This window comes from Gorilla gorilla, chromosome 1 (genome assembly GCF_029281585.2).
Source record: "Gorilla gorilla gorilla isolate KB3781 chromosome 1, NHGRI_mGorGor1-v2.1_pri, whole genome shotgun sequence".
NCBI classification, from domain to species: domain Eukaryota; kingdom Metazoa; phylum Chordata; class Mammalia; order Primates; family Hominidae; genus Gorilla; species Gorilla gorilla.
The window spans coordinates 239,139,397-239,153,767 of NC_073224.2; the positions used below are offsets into that span (position 1 = coordinate 239,139,397).

The window sequence follows — 14,371 nt, forward strand, 5'->3', positions numbered from 1 at the left end:
TGTATTTTTAGTAGAGACTGGATTTCACCGTGTTAGCCAGGATGGTCTCAAACTCCTGACTTCGTGATCTACCCGCCTCGGCCTCCCAAAGTGCTGGGATTACAGGCGTGAGCCACTGCGCCCAGTCATCTTATCTTTTTCTTCAGCTTATTTTATTTGCTCTGTAAGCTTAACTTTCATGAGCTGAACTCCAAAGTCAACCTGCCGTTTGATTATTTTTGACTTGTTTCAAATAAAACCTCTTCTAAGAAAGAATTAATGTCCACCATATTCCTTTTTTGTCCAACAAAATAAGTCATCTCTTCTGTTTCAAATGTTCCTTCCCTCACTGGACACTGTGCTTGGGCTACCTGTATTAACACAGATCCCTGGAGAGCACGTTCTCAACACACAAGACGAACCTGCCCTGCATCCGGGGTCCCTCCTTCCACGTCCTCCCAGGCCACGACGGAGCATCCTCCTCGAGAAAAGCTGGGGTGGGAGGGTGGGGGGGCGCAGCCCTCTGCTGTTTTTATCTCCTGAGCATTCCGAACACTTCCACAAACTTAACGCACCCGGCCATACCCTCACCCACGCGCCACACGCACCACACGCACAACATGGCGCCCGCTCTCCCTCCCCCAGAGCCAGCCCCACGGAGCCCTTGACCGGTGGCACCCAATCCCCAGGGCATGGATGCTGTGGGCTGGGCCCCCGCCCTCTCTACACTCCCACACCATCATCTCCCCCTCCCTCAAACGCATGGGCACTGTGGTCCCTTCTCCCTGCCCCAACACCAGTGCCTTGACCTCCCTCCTCCTTGGCCACACCACCCACCTGCCATCCCTGGAGTCACCCCCACAAGGACTGGACCACAGCCTCTGCCCCATGAGTCCTCTGTGCCCCAACTCTCACCCACCCCCCAGCATTCTCCACTGCAGCTAAGCTGCCATTGGCTCTCAGAGATACCACTACTTCGTGCATCATGAAAAAAGACAAAAAATGTTGCCAACTCAACTGGGACACAGACCGGCAGGCTGCACCCCCTTCCAGGATGTCAGGATAAGAGAAGTCCATCCCAGCTCCCTCGAGGCCCTGGTCACCTCTGACAAAGGGGCTATAGGATGCTGCCTCCGTGCCACTTCCGAGCTTCTGGCTGACACCCTGGTCCTCACCTGCTGGCTTCCACCTGCCCTGGGTCAGGAGCGAACTCGGGCAGAGAATATGAATGCCCCGGATGAGCCCCCCTCAAAGCCCAAGATGGGGAGACATCAGGTAGAAGCAGCAGGAGCACATACTTGGCGATCCACAGGCAGCCCACCGAAGAGAACGTCACAGTCACCACAAATCACTGCTGAAAGCAGGCCCAGTGGGGAGGAAACGGGGCAGCTGCCTTTTTAAACTTTATGTTAAAACCTTACATTAAAAAACATACTCATGAATCGAGGTACTCGCTAGTCAGAACTGAGACCCTGGAGGGATCCCCCGGGGCCCTGACTGGTGCTGCAGGCCCTCAGGCAGTGCCCGGCTCCAGAGCAGGAGGGGCAGGCACCTGGGTGACCCGGCCAGCCTCGGCCAGCAGTGGGCAGGCCCTAGCCAAGCCACTGTCTTTCCTTCAGCTGATGACTGTAAGTCACAAACGTAAAGAAAATGGGGCCAGGCGCGGTGGCTCAAGCCTGTAATCCCAGCACTTTGGGAGGCCAAGGCAGGCGGATCGCCTGAGGTCAGGAGTTTGAGACCAGCCTGGCCAACACAGTGAAACCCCGCCTCTACCAAATATACAAAAAAAATAGCCAGACATGGTGGCGAGCTCCTGTAGTCCCAGCTATTTGGGAGGCTGAGGCAGGAAAATCCCTTGAACCCAGGAGGTGGAGGTTACAGTGAGCCGAGATCACGCCACTGCACTCCAGCCTGGGCAACAAGAGCAAGACTCTGTCTCAAAAAAAAAAAAAACCAAACAAACAAACAAACAAAAAAACGGAACTGCAACTCCAGCAAGTTTCAAGGACCTTTTTCTTCTTCCTTTTTTGAGTACTGTGATGATCACAGGCATCCAGAGAAGGAGGAGGAAACGTGTGGGGTCCCATTCACCTCCACTCCACGTGGCAGCTGCACCCCACAGTCCCCCATGCCGGGACCTCAGCAGGGGGCTCTGGGTTGGACTGAGGGGGCCTCAGCATGAAGCTGGCTGGTGTTCACGGGGCAGGGGTTCCAGGCTGACCCTCCGCCTGAGGCTCGTTCATCCTCATTGCAATGGAGCACGTCAGAGGTTCACGGGCCGCCTCGCCGGCTGCTTCGGACAGAAGGTGCGCTGTGCCGTTCGAGGCCTCTGTGTCACTGGGGCAGGGGCCTCAGCTTAACCCACATAAGGATCATGTCTACACATAAACCTCAAACACTGTGTTTTATGAGCAATTTAGGGGATTCTAAGCAAAGCCTGTTTTTTGCCTTCTAGGCAGACTCCTGGAACCCGCACCCTGTAACCCAGGCAGAGGTGAAGGAAGGAGAGGGGAAAAGCTCTGATGGAAACCACATTCTGCAGCGATTTTCACTCAGTTTGGGAAACACTTGGACTTTGGGAGACGTTTTACAGCAGATTCATGAAAATGACTTGTCCCGAGGAAACATCGCCTCGAAGACGAATAAGGTGAAGGGAAGGCGCCAACTGGGAGGCTGGCACACGGCACTGCCCTTCCCGGGTCTTCTGAAAGGAAGCTGTGGTCCCTTCCCCGACACCCGTCTCTCCCACATGGGTGAACATCCAGAAGCCTGGTGGTGGATGGACGGTCGGTCAGGAGGCAGGACCCACAAGTGCCTACGTACCTCCCTCCTGCACGTCCTGAGGCTGTAGGTCAAAGGGCAAGAAACAAGGGTGGAGCCAGGATGTGGGTGCTGTCCACACCAGGACAGAGGGTCTGGCTGGCGGGGAGTCGAGGGTTCGGGCTGGAGGGTGAGGGTCCTGAGTCCAGGCCGGCAGCAGCCCCGCCAGTTCCTCATCCAGACCAGCCCAGACCGGAGAACTCCAACAATGGCAGGTGGGGCGCAGCAGGCAGGGGACAGCTCCCAATGCCAGGTGACCCGGTAACCAGTGTCCCCCCCGTCAGGAAAGAGGCCCAGGCTCCCTTCCTCCCCCTGCCACACACTCTTCCCTAACCCCAGCCCCTCCCTGTCCGCCTCTTGAGTCCTGACAACCAGCTTCTCCGGCGACACCCAGACCACCAAGGTGCACCCCTTGTTGCGTGATCCCCTCTGGCCCCCTCATCCTGCCCATCACTTCTCGGAGGCTCAGCCCCAGGCCTCCATGTTGCACCCCTCCCCCGCCTGTCCCTGTCAACCTGGGACCCTCCCTGGCTGTGCCCCAGACCTTCACAGTTGCCGTGGGGTTCCCTCCCCGTCCCCTAAGTGGTCCAAAGACACCTTCTCTGCCTCTTCTTTTCCCACAGCACCATCCTGAGGGCTCAGTAACCTCAGCTCAGCCCGAGTTAGGCCCAACACGCACAGCCAGCCCCACAGCTCCCGCACCCACCTCGGCTCCTCCTCGCCTTCCCTGCCGCAACACCCACGGGTGCAGCAGGCCCAACTTTCCTCCTGCCTTCCACCCTGAGCCCTTACCTCGCCATGCTGTGTGAACTGGCCTGGGTCCTGCCCTCAGGGCGGGCACGGGGTAGGGTGGGGGAGCTCAGGATGGCAGGCCTCGCACCCGAGGGGAAGGCCGCAGGGATGTGTGCAAGCTTCCAGTCCCTCACCTTCCGGCTCGGTCTCTCAGGGACTACACCGTCCACCAGCCCCACCCTGGCCCCACAGAGTCCACTGTCACCAGCCCCTACAGGGACTCTACTGTCCACCAGCCCTGCCCCCCACAGGGACTCCACTGTCACCAGCCCCACCCCAGCCCCGTTCACTCCGCTGCTCCCAGCTCTCTCAGGACCCAGCCCACCCCACCCACACTCACAGGGTTTTAGGCAGAGGCCCACAGTCACCGAGGCCGATCCAAACGCCCATTCCCTGGGCCAGCGATGGTGTGAGGGTGAACAAGTGACCCAAGGGTGTCGAGGGCCCAGCGGACTCAGGGGACTCCAGGGACTCGGGGGACCTTCGTACCAGAGGAGTCTGTTTCCCCCTTCGGGCCCAGTGGACTCAATGGACTCGGGGGACTCCGGAGACTCAGGGGACCCTGGTACCAGAGGAGTCTCTGTTTCCCCCATGAAGCTGCGACCCAGGAGCCACGGGGCTGCCACGGGACCAGGAGCCCCCTGACCGGGGATGAAGCCTGAACGGAGGAAGCCAGTGCCGGAGCTGCAGAGTGGAAGAAAGGTCCCGCCTGCTCTGATCACGCCTGGGGCCCCCGCTGGAAACAGATTCAGCCCTGGCCGTTCTGTTCCTCACCTCTGGGATCCTCTTGGTTGGGACCCATTGGTTTTAGGTCCTTGACTGCCCCCAGGGAGGGCCCCGGATTCAGCCCTGGCCATTCTGTTTCTCCCCTCTGGGATCCTCTTGGTTGCGACCCATTGGTTTTAGGTCCTTGGTTGCCCCCAGGGAGGGCCCCGATGAAATGGCCCATGCTGGCCGGCTCCTCCGCTTGCCCAGACTGGGAGACACTGGACATCCCTGGAGACGTCTCCCTCAACACCCCAGCCAATGGCCAGGTCTGGCAATTCTGCTACTGGACATTTCTGGAGTCCACCCCACTGCCCTGGCCCTCTCTCGCCCAGCTCCGGGATGACGGCTTTCCCCGGCGGCTCCCACCACCGACACCACAAAATCTGAGCGACGTGGCACGGCCCACAGGCCCATGGCCTGGACCTCACCTGCCTCCACAGGCTGGGCTGTAAAATGGGGAGAATGAGAGCCCGACCCCGTAAATGGGGTGGACCTAGCACCGCCTTCCGGACACTGCAGTGGGCGTGAGCTGCCGCAACCCCGTGTCCTCACCACGGCCGGGACTCTCCGTGTCCTATGGACTGTCGCTGTAGCCACTCGGCCCCGTGTGACCCCCTCCGCCCACAGCCGGACCCACACCCGGCTGCATCTGCTGAACCATCCAATGGAGCTCTCTCTAGGGTTGCAATCCGCATGTTTAATATTCACGACCACACCTGATCTCAGGACAATTCAGTGAGGAGGACGGAGCAGGTATCGTGTGCACCACTTTACAGGTGAGAAAACTGAGGCCACCAACGTCAAGGGTCACCCCCCAGAGACAAGGGAAGGTGGCTCCCAGGCGCCCCCCGACCATCGCCCCTGCGCGTCCGGCAGTGCTTCCATCTGGGTGCCCTCTGCTGCCCTCACTGCAGGAATCCTTCCAGCAGAGGACAGAAACCTCCATCGCCAAGCATTCGGAAGCACCTATGGTCAGCTGTGCAAAACCCAGACAGCCCCACATCCAAGTCCCGGGACCCGAGACTGTGTCACCTTCCATGGCATACGGGACTTTGCAGACGATGAAGTGAAGGACGTGGGGATGGGGAGATGTTCCTGGATGATCTGGGTGGGCCCACGTCATTGCGGGGTCCTCACAAGAGGGATGGGGGGCGGCTGTGTCAGACGCGGTGACGTGAGACGGAGGCAGAGGCTGGGGTGACTCAGGGCTGCACCAAGGGGCAGGCGGCTTCAGACACTGGAGAAGGTGGGAAACGGGGTCTCCCTGGAGCCCCTAGAAAGAACCCGCCCTGCTGGCGCCTTGACTAAATTTGGCCCAGTGAGCTCCATCTGGACTCGCACCCTCCAGACCGCTGAGCTAACAAATGCGTGTTGCTTTAAGCCCCCCAGTGGCGGCCACTGTTACAGCGGCCGCAGAAAGTTCATCCACCTCCATCTGCCCAGGCAAGACGGACAGGCAGGGGGTGGTGACCAGGGGGCACATCAGACAGCCTCGCTCACAGCCCTGGGGACTCGGGGCCTGCTTCTCCCATGGCCACCAGGCCAACTACTCAAGAGTCCTGGGGACATGGCTGGAGAGACAGGGTCTGCCGTCAGCTGTGCAAGCAGGAGGCTGGCGATGTCTCCACTGTCACGCACACGGCTGCGCAAGGCCAACCTCCTCCTCGCAGCCAGCCCAGGACAGACCCGGACGGCACCCACTCATGAGAGGACACAGCGGTGGTGCCTCGGAGCCACCACGGCCCCACGCACCCAGGCTGTGCCTCTCTCTCACCCAGGGGGGATGAGTACGTGGCCTGGCCTCCAGGAGCCACGGAGGTCAATGCATGGCTGCAGGGACAAGGGGCCACGCCCATCAGCATGGAGAAGGCCAGGCAGGCTTCCTGGAGGAGGTGAGGACAGAATAGGTGAGCAGGCAGGGCAAAGAGGCTGGGGTTCTGCAGGAGAGGACGGCCTCACCACGTGCTTGGACCAGCGCCCAGGAGGATCATGGCCCCACCCAGAGATCACACGGGGACTGGAGTGCGGCATTTACCTCGATGCCTTTTCTCTGAAGGTCTATTGAGAGTGCGGGCCCTGGGCTACCTGACTTCTCTACCCCCAGAACAGGCGTCCAACCACCCCGACTGGCCCAGGCCTAAGGCTGGCAGCACCCCACGGAGGCAGGCTCCCTTGACACTGCCGGGGTTGGGGGGCTCCCTTGACACTGCCAGGGGGCTCCCTTGACACTGCCGGGGTTGGGGGGCTCCCGACACTGCCCTGGGAGGAATCCCTGGACACTGCCAGGGTGTTGGGGGCTCCCTCGACACTGCCCTGGGGGGAATCCCTGGACACTGTTGGGGTGTTGGGGGCTCCCGACACTGCCCTGGGGGGAATCCCTGGACACTGCTGGGTGTTGGAGGCTCCCTCGACACTGCCGAAGGGCCGGAGAGGCACGGGCCGGAGAGGCACAGCCCGGGTAGAGGGGATTTCGGCAGTCCCAAGAACCCAAGGTCAGTGTTAAAAGAAGGCCTGCACCTTGCAGGGCTCATTCTCCCTCCCTGTGTTTCCTCCAGGGGTTCGGTGTCTGAGGGTGATCAGCCTTTCACCCAGTCCCCTACTTCTAGGAACTGATCCCAAAAAAGCCCCAGCACAAAAGTAAAATGGGAGGTATCTGCACACGGCTTCCCACCGCAGCTCCATCTGCAGTTGAAAAAAGATGGGACAGAGCCCCTACATGCATCAGTCAGCCCAGCCCACCGGGCAGGGGAGTGTGTGCGGCCGTGGAAGGAGAGAGGACGCATCCACAGAGGGGTCTCAGGACACGTGACGTGCGGGAAAAAAGCAGGTCTGGAGCAGGACCTGCCTCAGGAGAGGGAGGACGCAATCCCGTCTCAGTGTTGCTTGGCCAGGGAGAGGGGCGGCCTCCACACAGGAGCCCACATGGCCACGGAAGGCAGCCGGCTGTTGGTGCAGGCAGCACTCACTGTTACACGAATCACGAGACAGAGACCTGCGCACCAGTGCTCCACACCCCAGTCACGGACTCAGAACCCCGAGGAAACACGGGGGAGGCAGAGCAGACCCTGCGAGGCACAGGCCTTCTTTTAACTTTGATCTCAAAAGCACAAACTCTCTTAAACAGCTGAGACAGCCGAGCCGGAGAAACCGCAATCCTGGCTGCGTTTGGTGAAGTCAAGTGACTCCTGTGCTAACGTTTTCCTTCTGCTTTGGCCTCTGGAGACACACGTGGAGGTCCTCGCCCACCGGAGGGGCTTGCTGAAGAGTCGCCTGGCCTGGCGACACGTGTGGAGGTCCTCGCCCACTAGAGGGGCTTCCTCAGAGTCGCCTGGCCTGGTGACATGCGTGGAGGTCCTCGCCCACTAGAGGGGCTTGCTGAGAGTCACAGGTATCAGCTGGGGTGCAGGTTGCCAGGAGCCAGGCAGGGTGTGCATGAGGCCTCACTATGTCATTCTCTCTACTTCTGTCGGTTTGGCATTTTTCCTAACAAAAACTTTTCAAGTACCAAGCCGCTCACTTCTGCCTTTTGATGTTTGGATGCCTTGGCTAGAGCTCCACCTCCCTTCCCTGGCTCTGGGTCCGGCCCTGTCCTTCCCTGGCTCTAGGGGGCTTTGTGTCCACAAAATGTCAGGCTGCTCCATCAGCCACAGGGGGCTGGGGGGACGCCCCATTGAAGTCCTGGGCGAGGCCCTCATCTCCCAACAATCCTGAGGACCTGTCTGGCATGGCCAGGAGACGTGGAAGGGCCACATGCAAATGAGGTGGCGCCTCCCACACAGGGCACAAACGCAGGAGCCCCCTCATCCTCAGGGGGTGCCACTCGTGGTCCCAGCATGTGTGTGTGGGGGGGTGGGGCCTCATCCAGGCCTGGTGGGCAGCCCCTCCCACCCGAGACCTGAGAATAATTCTCATCCGACGATGACAACTATGTGTCTGAAAATGACCTTCCCGGCATCACCTGGTCATCACCCACAGCAGCTCCCAGGGGCACGCAGCCACCCTGCTCCTCCTGACAGCTCTGTGACTACTTCACCCCAAATTCATTTTGCTTAGACATTTATTTGAAAAAAGACCTGGCCAGGAGTGGCAGCTCACGCCTGTAATCCCAGCACTTTGGGAGGCTGAGGTGGGTGGACCACTTGAGGTCAGGAGTTTGAGACCAGCCTGGCCAACATGGTGAAACCCTGTCTCTACTAAAAATACAAAAATTAGCTGCGCATGGTGGCGGGTGCCTGTAATCCCAGCGACTCAGGAGGCCGAGGCAAGAGAATCGCTTGAACCCGGGAGGCGAAGGTTGCAGTGAGCTGAGATCACGCCACTGCACTCCAGCCTGGGCAAAAGAGTGAGACTGTCTCAAAAATACATAAATAAATAAATAAGGCCTAACGTGGCCCTTGGCCAAATGCCTGGTGCACTTACTTCTACTCCTGGATGGGCCCCGGGCACCCTCATGACCAAGCCCCAACCTCAGGGCCTTTCAAGAGTTGCCTCTACAAACACCCTGCAGGCCCTCACCCCCGGGCAGGGACAGACCAGCTGCTGGGGTCACCTGCTGGGCTGCAGTGCCGGTACACAGCGCGAGAGCTGTCTCCTGACGAGCAGGTTTGGAAGGAACGGCATGGCCGTGACGCAGTGACTTATGCCTTCAAAGCCACAGGGATGGGAAATTGCTTCATGGCACGACAGACGTGTGCTGTGATAAGGGGTTACTCTTCTCAACAATGTTGGCTATGCAAGCGTCCTTGAGAAGTCTGAACTCACAGGGGAGCTGCCACAGATCAAGGTCAACGAGCCGGGGTGGCTGTCGGGGTGAGGCCGGCCGTGCCCTCCTGAATAAAAGGTCTGGGTGCTGTGTAGTCAGGTGTGAAGAATAAAGGCTACTCACCCTGAAAACTGCTCTTCTCTCTCTGAAGACAGCACACACTCACCAGTCCCCGCTCACACCGCAACACCCGGCGAGGAAGCGCCCTCCAACTCTCCCTTTCGTGCTCGGCCCCGGGGGCAGCAGTGAGCCCTGCAGGCCAGCCCGCTGCGTCCTGCCTGTCTGGCACCGAGCGATGTTCTGACCACCCCTCGCCAGGGCAGGCCCAGCCTCCCTCTCTCCTCCCAGTCCCCACCCACACTGGCTTCCCCTGGATGCTCCCTGCCTGGGCTCCACCCCAGGGCTCCATCACAGCCATCCCCTGCCACCTGGGATTGTCCCCTCCTAGCCTCCCCTCTTAGGGCCCTTCCCACCATTCGAGCCACTGGATGCCTCTGGGGCTCCCCTGTCTGTCCCCTCACACCTCTAGAACACATACCCCTCGCAGACCGATGCTGCTGTACTGGCCCCTGAACTGGACACAGAGGCCCTGAGGTTCAGGCCACCTTCTTCCCCTGCAGCTCTGGGGCAAGCACTGGCGTCTATCCAACCACCAGCCGTAACCTTCCCTCAGCCCGTGGGGCTGGGAGTCCAGGCTTCAGCCAAAGAAATCGCAACCAAGAGCTGGACCCCATTTTTGCTGTTCGACTGCTGGAGGTGTTTGAGACGACCTGCTCCCCTCCCGCCCACATCCCAATGAGGGGATGAGGGCCCTGGGGAAAGTTCAAACCCTGCAAGCCCCAGCCCCTGCTCACCCCGCCTTGCCCCAGAGCCACCATGGAAACCGAGACAGTCTCCTTACAGGCGCGCTCAAGACCTTTCTGGACCATCCTGGAAGACCCCCCTCCCCTGCTCTCCCCAGAAAACCTCATTACGTGGTGGGAAGCTCCCTCCCGTCTGTGTGCGGTGCTGTCATCTGTGTGGACACCTGAGCCAAATTTTGGGCAGGGGTCCATCCCATCTCTTCAGGGTGACCAGTGATTACAAGTGAACAGCTGGTGTCCAGGCCAGGAGGTGTTTAAACGGAGGCGCGTTGCCCTTCACCCCTCTCCTCCCACTGCTGCCTCAGGTGCCGCCCCCAGAGACCACAGCAGCATGTAGAGAGGGGAGCGGCCAGCACTCACCCGCCGCCCCAGAGGCCCTTCCTTCCATCTACTTTGCTATCCCTGTTTTCCCTTCTAGACAGTCCTCTCTCTCTCTTTCTCTGTTGCCCAGGCCAGAGTGCAGTGTTGCAATCACAGCCCTGCAGCCTCGACCTCCTGGGCTCAAGCGATCCTCCCTCGTAGCTAGGCCCACAGACACGCGCCACTGTGCCCAGCCTCACGCTTCTCTTCAAGGAAGCGGGGTTTGTGCTGATGAGGAAAAGTACATGACTGCATGACTGACGGAGCTTGGAGGGCTTCTTTGGGCTGGAGTGGGGGCAGCTTTCCCTGCGGAGCACCTGCGTCCCCCTCCCAGGCCTTCCCGAGGCACACGCGCCACTGGACGTGCCGGCTGCTGATGAACCATCTGGCTGCTTAGCACCGGCCACTGCACCCCACGCTCTGTGTAACTGTGTCTTGAACTGATAAATAAATCAGTCTTGATAAATAAACCCTTACGACTGCGGCAGCTGTGTCGGCCGATCTCCCGGGGAAGCCTTTCCCAGTCACTGGGGCTACGACTTGCTTTCTGGAGTCCTCTTAGAACAAGGCCGGGTGAGAACATCAGCTGCTGTTTGTCCACAGTGTAAGACCCACTGTGGAAACAGAGATATGAGTACAATTCTTGCCCCCCAAAAACCCCACAGTCTAGCCCGGCGTGGTGGCTCCCAGTACTCTGGGCGGGCGAAGTGGGACAATCACTTGGGGCATTCGAGACCAGCCTGGGTAACAAATCAAGACCGCCAACTCTACTAAAAATAAAAAATTAGCCAAGCGTGGTGGCGCGCCTGAAGTCCCAGCTAGTTGGGAGGCTGAGGTGGGAGGCTTGCTTGAGCCCGGCTGCAGCGAGCCGTGATTGTACCACTGTACTCCAGCCTGGGCGACAGAGCAAGACCCTGTCTCTTGAGAGAGAGACAGACGGCGGGGAGGGGCCAGAATATAAAAACAGTCAGAGTCCAAAGGGTAAGGCCCCTCCAGCCCCTAGGTTTCTGGGCCCTGTGTCTCCTGGTTCTGAACCAATCCGTGACGCAGGAGAGTTGGGGGTGGGGGGAGGAGACTTGCATTTTTAGATCTCTTTCTACAAAGTTGAAATAAAGTGGAGAAAAAAATACACGAAGTTTCTAGAAATCTATCATTACTCATAACAAAGTAAAACAAACAAAAACGAGGGCCAGGCACGGTGGCTCACACCTGTAATCCCAGCACTTTGGGAGGCCAAGGCGGGCAGATCACGAGGTCAGGAGATCGAGACCATCCTGGCTAACACAGTGAAACCCCATCTCTACTAAAAATACAAAAAATTAGCGGGACGTGGTGGTGGGCGCCTCTACTCCCAGCTACTCGGGAGGCTGAGGCAGGAGAATGGCGTGAACTTGGGAGACAGGGCTTGCAGTGAGCCAAGATTGCACCACTGCACTCCAGCCTGGGCAGCAGAGCGAGACTTCGTCTCAAAAACAAAACAAAACAAAACAAACAAACAAAAAACGCAATAAAAAACGTGTACTAGGCCTCACAAAGCCCACACGAGACCCTGGAAATGAACGAATGAATAAATTACCCACCCATCCATCCTGGGCAGGACACAGGGCTGAACTGGTGTGGAGGTCGGGGCAGGGCCAGGCAGGCACCAGGGGCTGCCTACCCGCTCTGGCATGTGGCTGCTCCTGATCCTGGCCCCCAGTATGGAAGTCACCTTCTCCACCTGCTACTGGGTGGGAGCGGTGACCGGGGAAAGGAGACAGGGGATGGAAATTGGACAATTTTTCCAAAGCCCCACCTGCAATCCTTCCTCGTGAAAAGGCCCCAGGACCCCCAGAAGACACAGTCCTCTGTGACATTCCTGACTTGTCATTAGCATGCCTGGTTCCTATCACATATCTGCTACGTATCTGTTATAAATCTACCACACCCGCTGTATCCATTATATACCCACCATGTATCTCTGCCGTGTATCCTTGCGTGTCTACTGTGCGTCTCGATCACGCATCCACTACGCCTCTGCCACACATCTTTGCTGTGGAGCACTGTGTGTCCACTCAGTACCTGCTACTACGTACCTGCTAAGTATCAGATGCGGTCCAGACCCAGGATGCACTGGCTCATGTCATCTTCACAAACCCCCAGGGGAGGCGCTCTCCCACCCTCGTTCTCCAGGAAGGGGAACTGAAGCCCAGGGCACTTGAAGACCTTTGCCCCGGGCCCTGCAGCCAGTGGCAGACACAGGCCGAACGCAGACTGGCTGATGGTCTCCACAGCTGAGTATGAATGAATGAATGAATGAATGAATGAATGAAAGAAATGGAACAAACACGGAAACGAATGAGAGAACAAGTAAATCAGCAACAGGATGTCTCGCACCAGGGGTTGTCCCTGGAGTCTGAGGACAAAGTCAAGGGAAAGAAAGGAAGGAGGGCTGGGGGCTGGGGGACATCAGTGAGACCACCAGAGAAGGGGCGAGGAGGGGAGATGCCCGCTGGCCTCCCCCTACTGAGAGGACGTGGCCAGTGCATTTTGTTTGATTTCTTAAATCACACTTGAGGTGCAAGACAGCTTTAGTAACCAAATACACAAAAGGAATGGTATCTCCTTGAAATTAAACCTTTAAAAAAGTTTTAAAAAGGTATGGGAATAAAGTCTCCAGTTGTCAGAACTAAAATCAGGAGTTGGGAACTCACATGTCGTTTAGAGGGAAAACAAGACGGGGGACAGGGCCAGTCCCAGAGGAGATGCTCCCTTGGGATCCCTCTACAAAGTAGAATCATCTTAACGCCTTTTTTTTTTTTTTTTTTTTTTTACAAAATAAATTGTCTTAGTCATTTTAGAAATGATAGAGAAAGTCAGACACAGGACGAAAGATGAACTGGCCAGGAGCCCCAGCCTGAAGGAGCGGGGACTGCATCATATAGGGACAGCCTCCCTCACACCTCAGGGGGTGTGTTGAGAAGATTATGCCTCAACGATAGAATTAAAATGTCATCTTTCATCTCATGCAACTTCCAGCAAGACCAAAACTCCCGCTGAATAAGTCTCCTCCAACCCACGAGGCCCCTGCAGACCCCACCTGCTCAGGGCTGGGCCGGCCTCGACAGTCCCACGGGAGCCACCACCTGGTGTGACCACTGCTGTTCACTGCACACCACCAGCTGTGCCTGTTCCTCCTGTGTCCTGTCCTGCACCTGCTCCCCGAGGCCCCGCTCGCACACCCCAGGAGGAAAGACGGGCTCCACTTTCTGTGCAAACTTGCAAGTTACCCATAAGTTCCCGTATCAGAGACATCATCGCCCACGGGGAGCTGGCCCCTGAGAGCCAGTGCCTGGAGGAGATCGTCCGGGGAGAGGACACAGCATTTAGATACAAAGGTAGGACCTTGGGAACAAAACCTGGACTCCGGAGATCAGGGGGGTGCAGGGAGGAAGGGGCAGCTGGGGCCTCCGGGCAGGGACAGACAGAGGTCTGGCTGGCAGCTTGTGCCATCCGCTTAGCCGGGCGGTGAAGACGCTGCCTCCAAGGAATTCTCGGTTGCCACAGATGGTCACCCTGACGTGGGCGTTTTTCCACAAGGCAGATTTTGAAATAATTTTAGCAAAACAACCTCTACCGCTGCAAAATAAAATTAAACCCAGGAAAGGCCAGCAGTATGCATTTGGGGGTGGTGGTGGGGTCGGAAGCAGGGCCGAGACTGAGCTGTCTCCCCACTGGCCCTCATAGGAATCCTAATGACAGTGTCAGCAAGACCTGGGGAATGGCTGGCATCTGACAGGGGCTGCAGGCTCTTACAGAAGATGAGAAATGGCTTCCGGTTTCAATAAGCTGGTTCAAAGCAGGGACCTCAGGTCACCCCTAACAGACGCAGCTCATCGCTCTGAGGGTGCAGACCCCGGAGTCTGGTCTTTTCCCACAGAGGCATCGGTATCTCACTTTCACTGATTTAAAAACGTATTTCAAGGGTTTTCCATTCCTTGCGAGTGATCTGGTTTAGCACGACATGGACTAATGACGTGTTTAATTG

At 58.1% G+C, this 14,371-nt stretch overlaps 1 protein-coding gene across 11 annotated transcripts in view; it reads right to left on the reverse strand.

Annotated features, from left to right (window-relative positions):
- PRKCZ (protein kinase C zeta) overlaps nucleotides 1-14,371 on the reverse strand; it is a 131,338-nt gene that overhangs the window by 67,239 nt on the left and 49,728 nt on the right. The window contains exon 1 of one of the 11 annotated variants that reach the window (XM_019010038.4): nucleotides 9,245-9,424. The exons of 8 other annotated variants lie outside the window; for them this stretch is intronic. The gene's annotated coding sequence lies outside the window, so the exon portion shown is untranslated. Of the gene's footprint in view, nucleotides 1-2,802; nucleotides 2,822-9,244; nucleotides 9,425-14,371 lie in introns of those variants that run through there. 2 more of the 11 variants (XM_063703373.1, XM_063703392.1) reach the window with 2 other exon arrangements.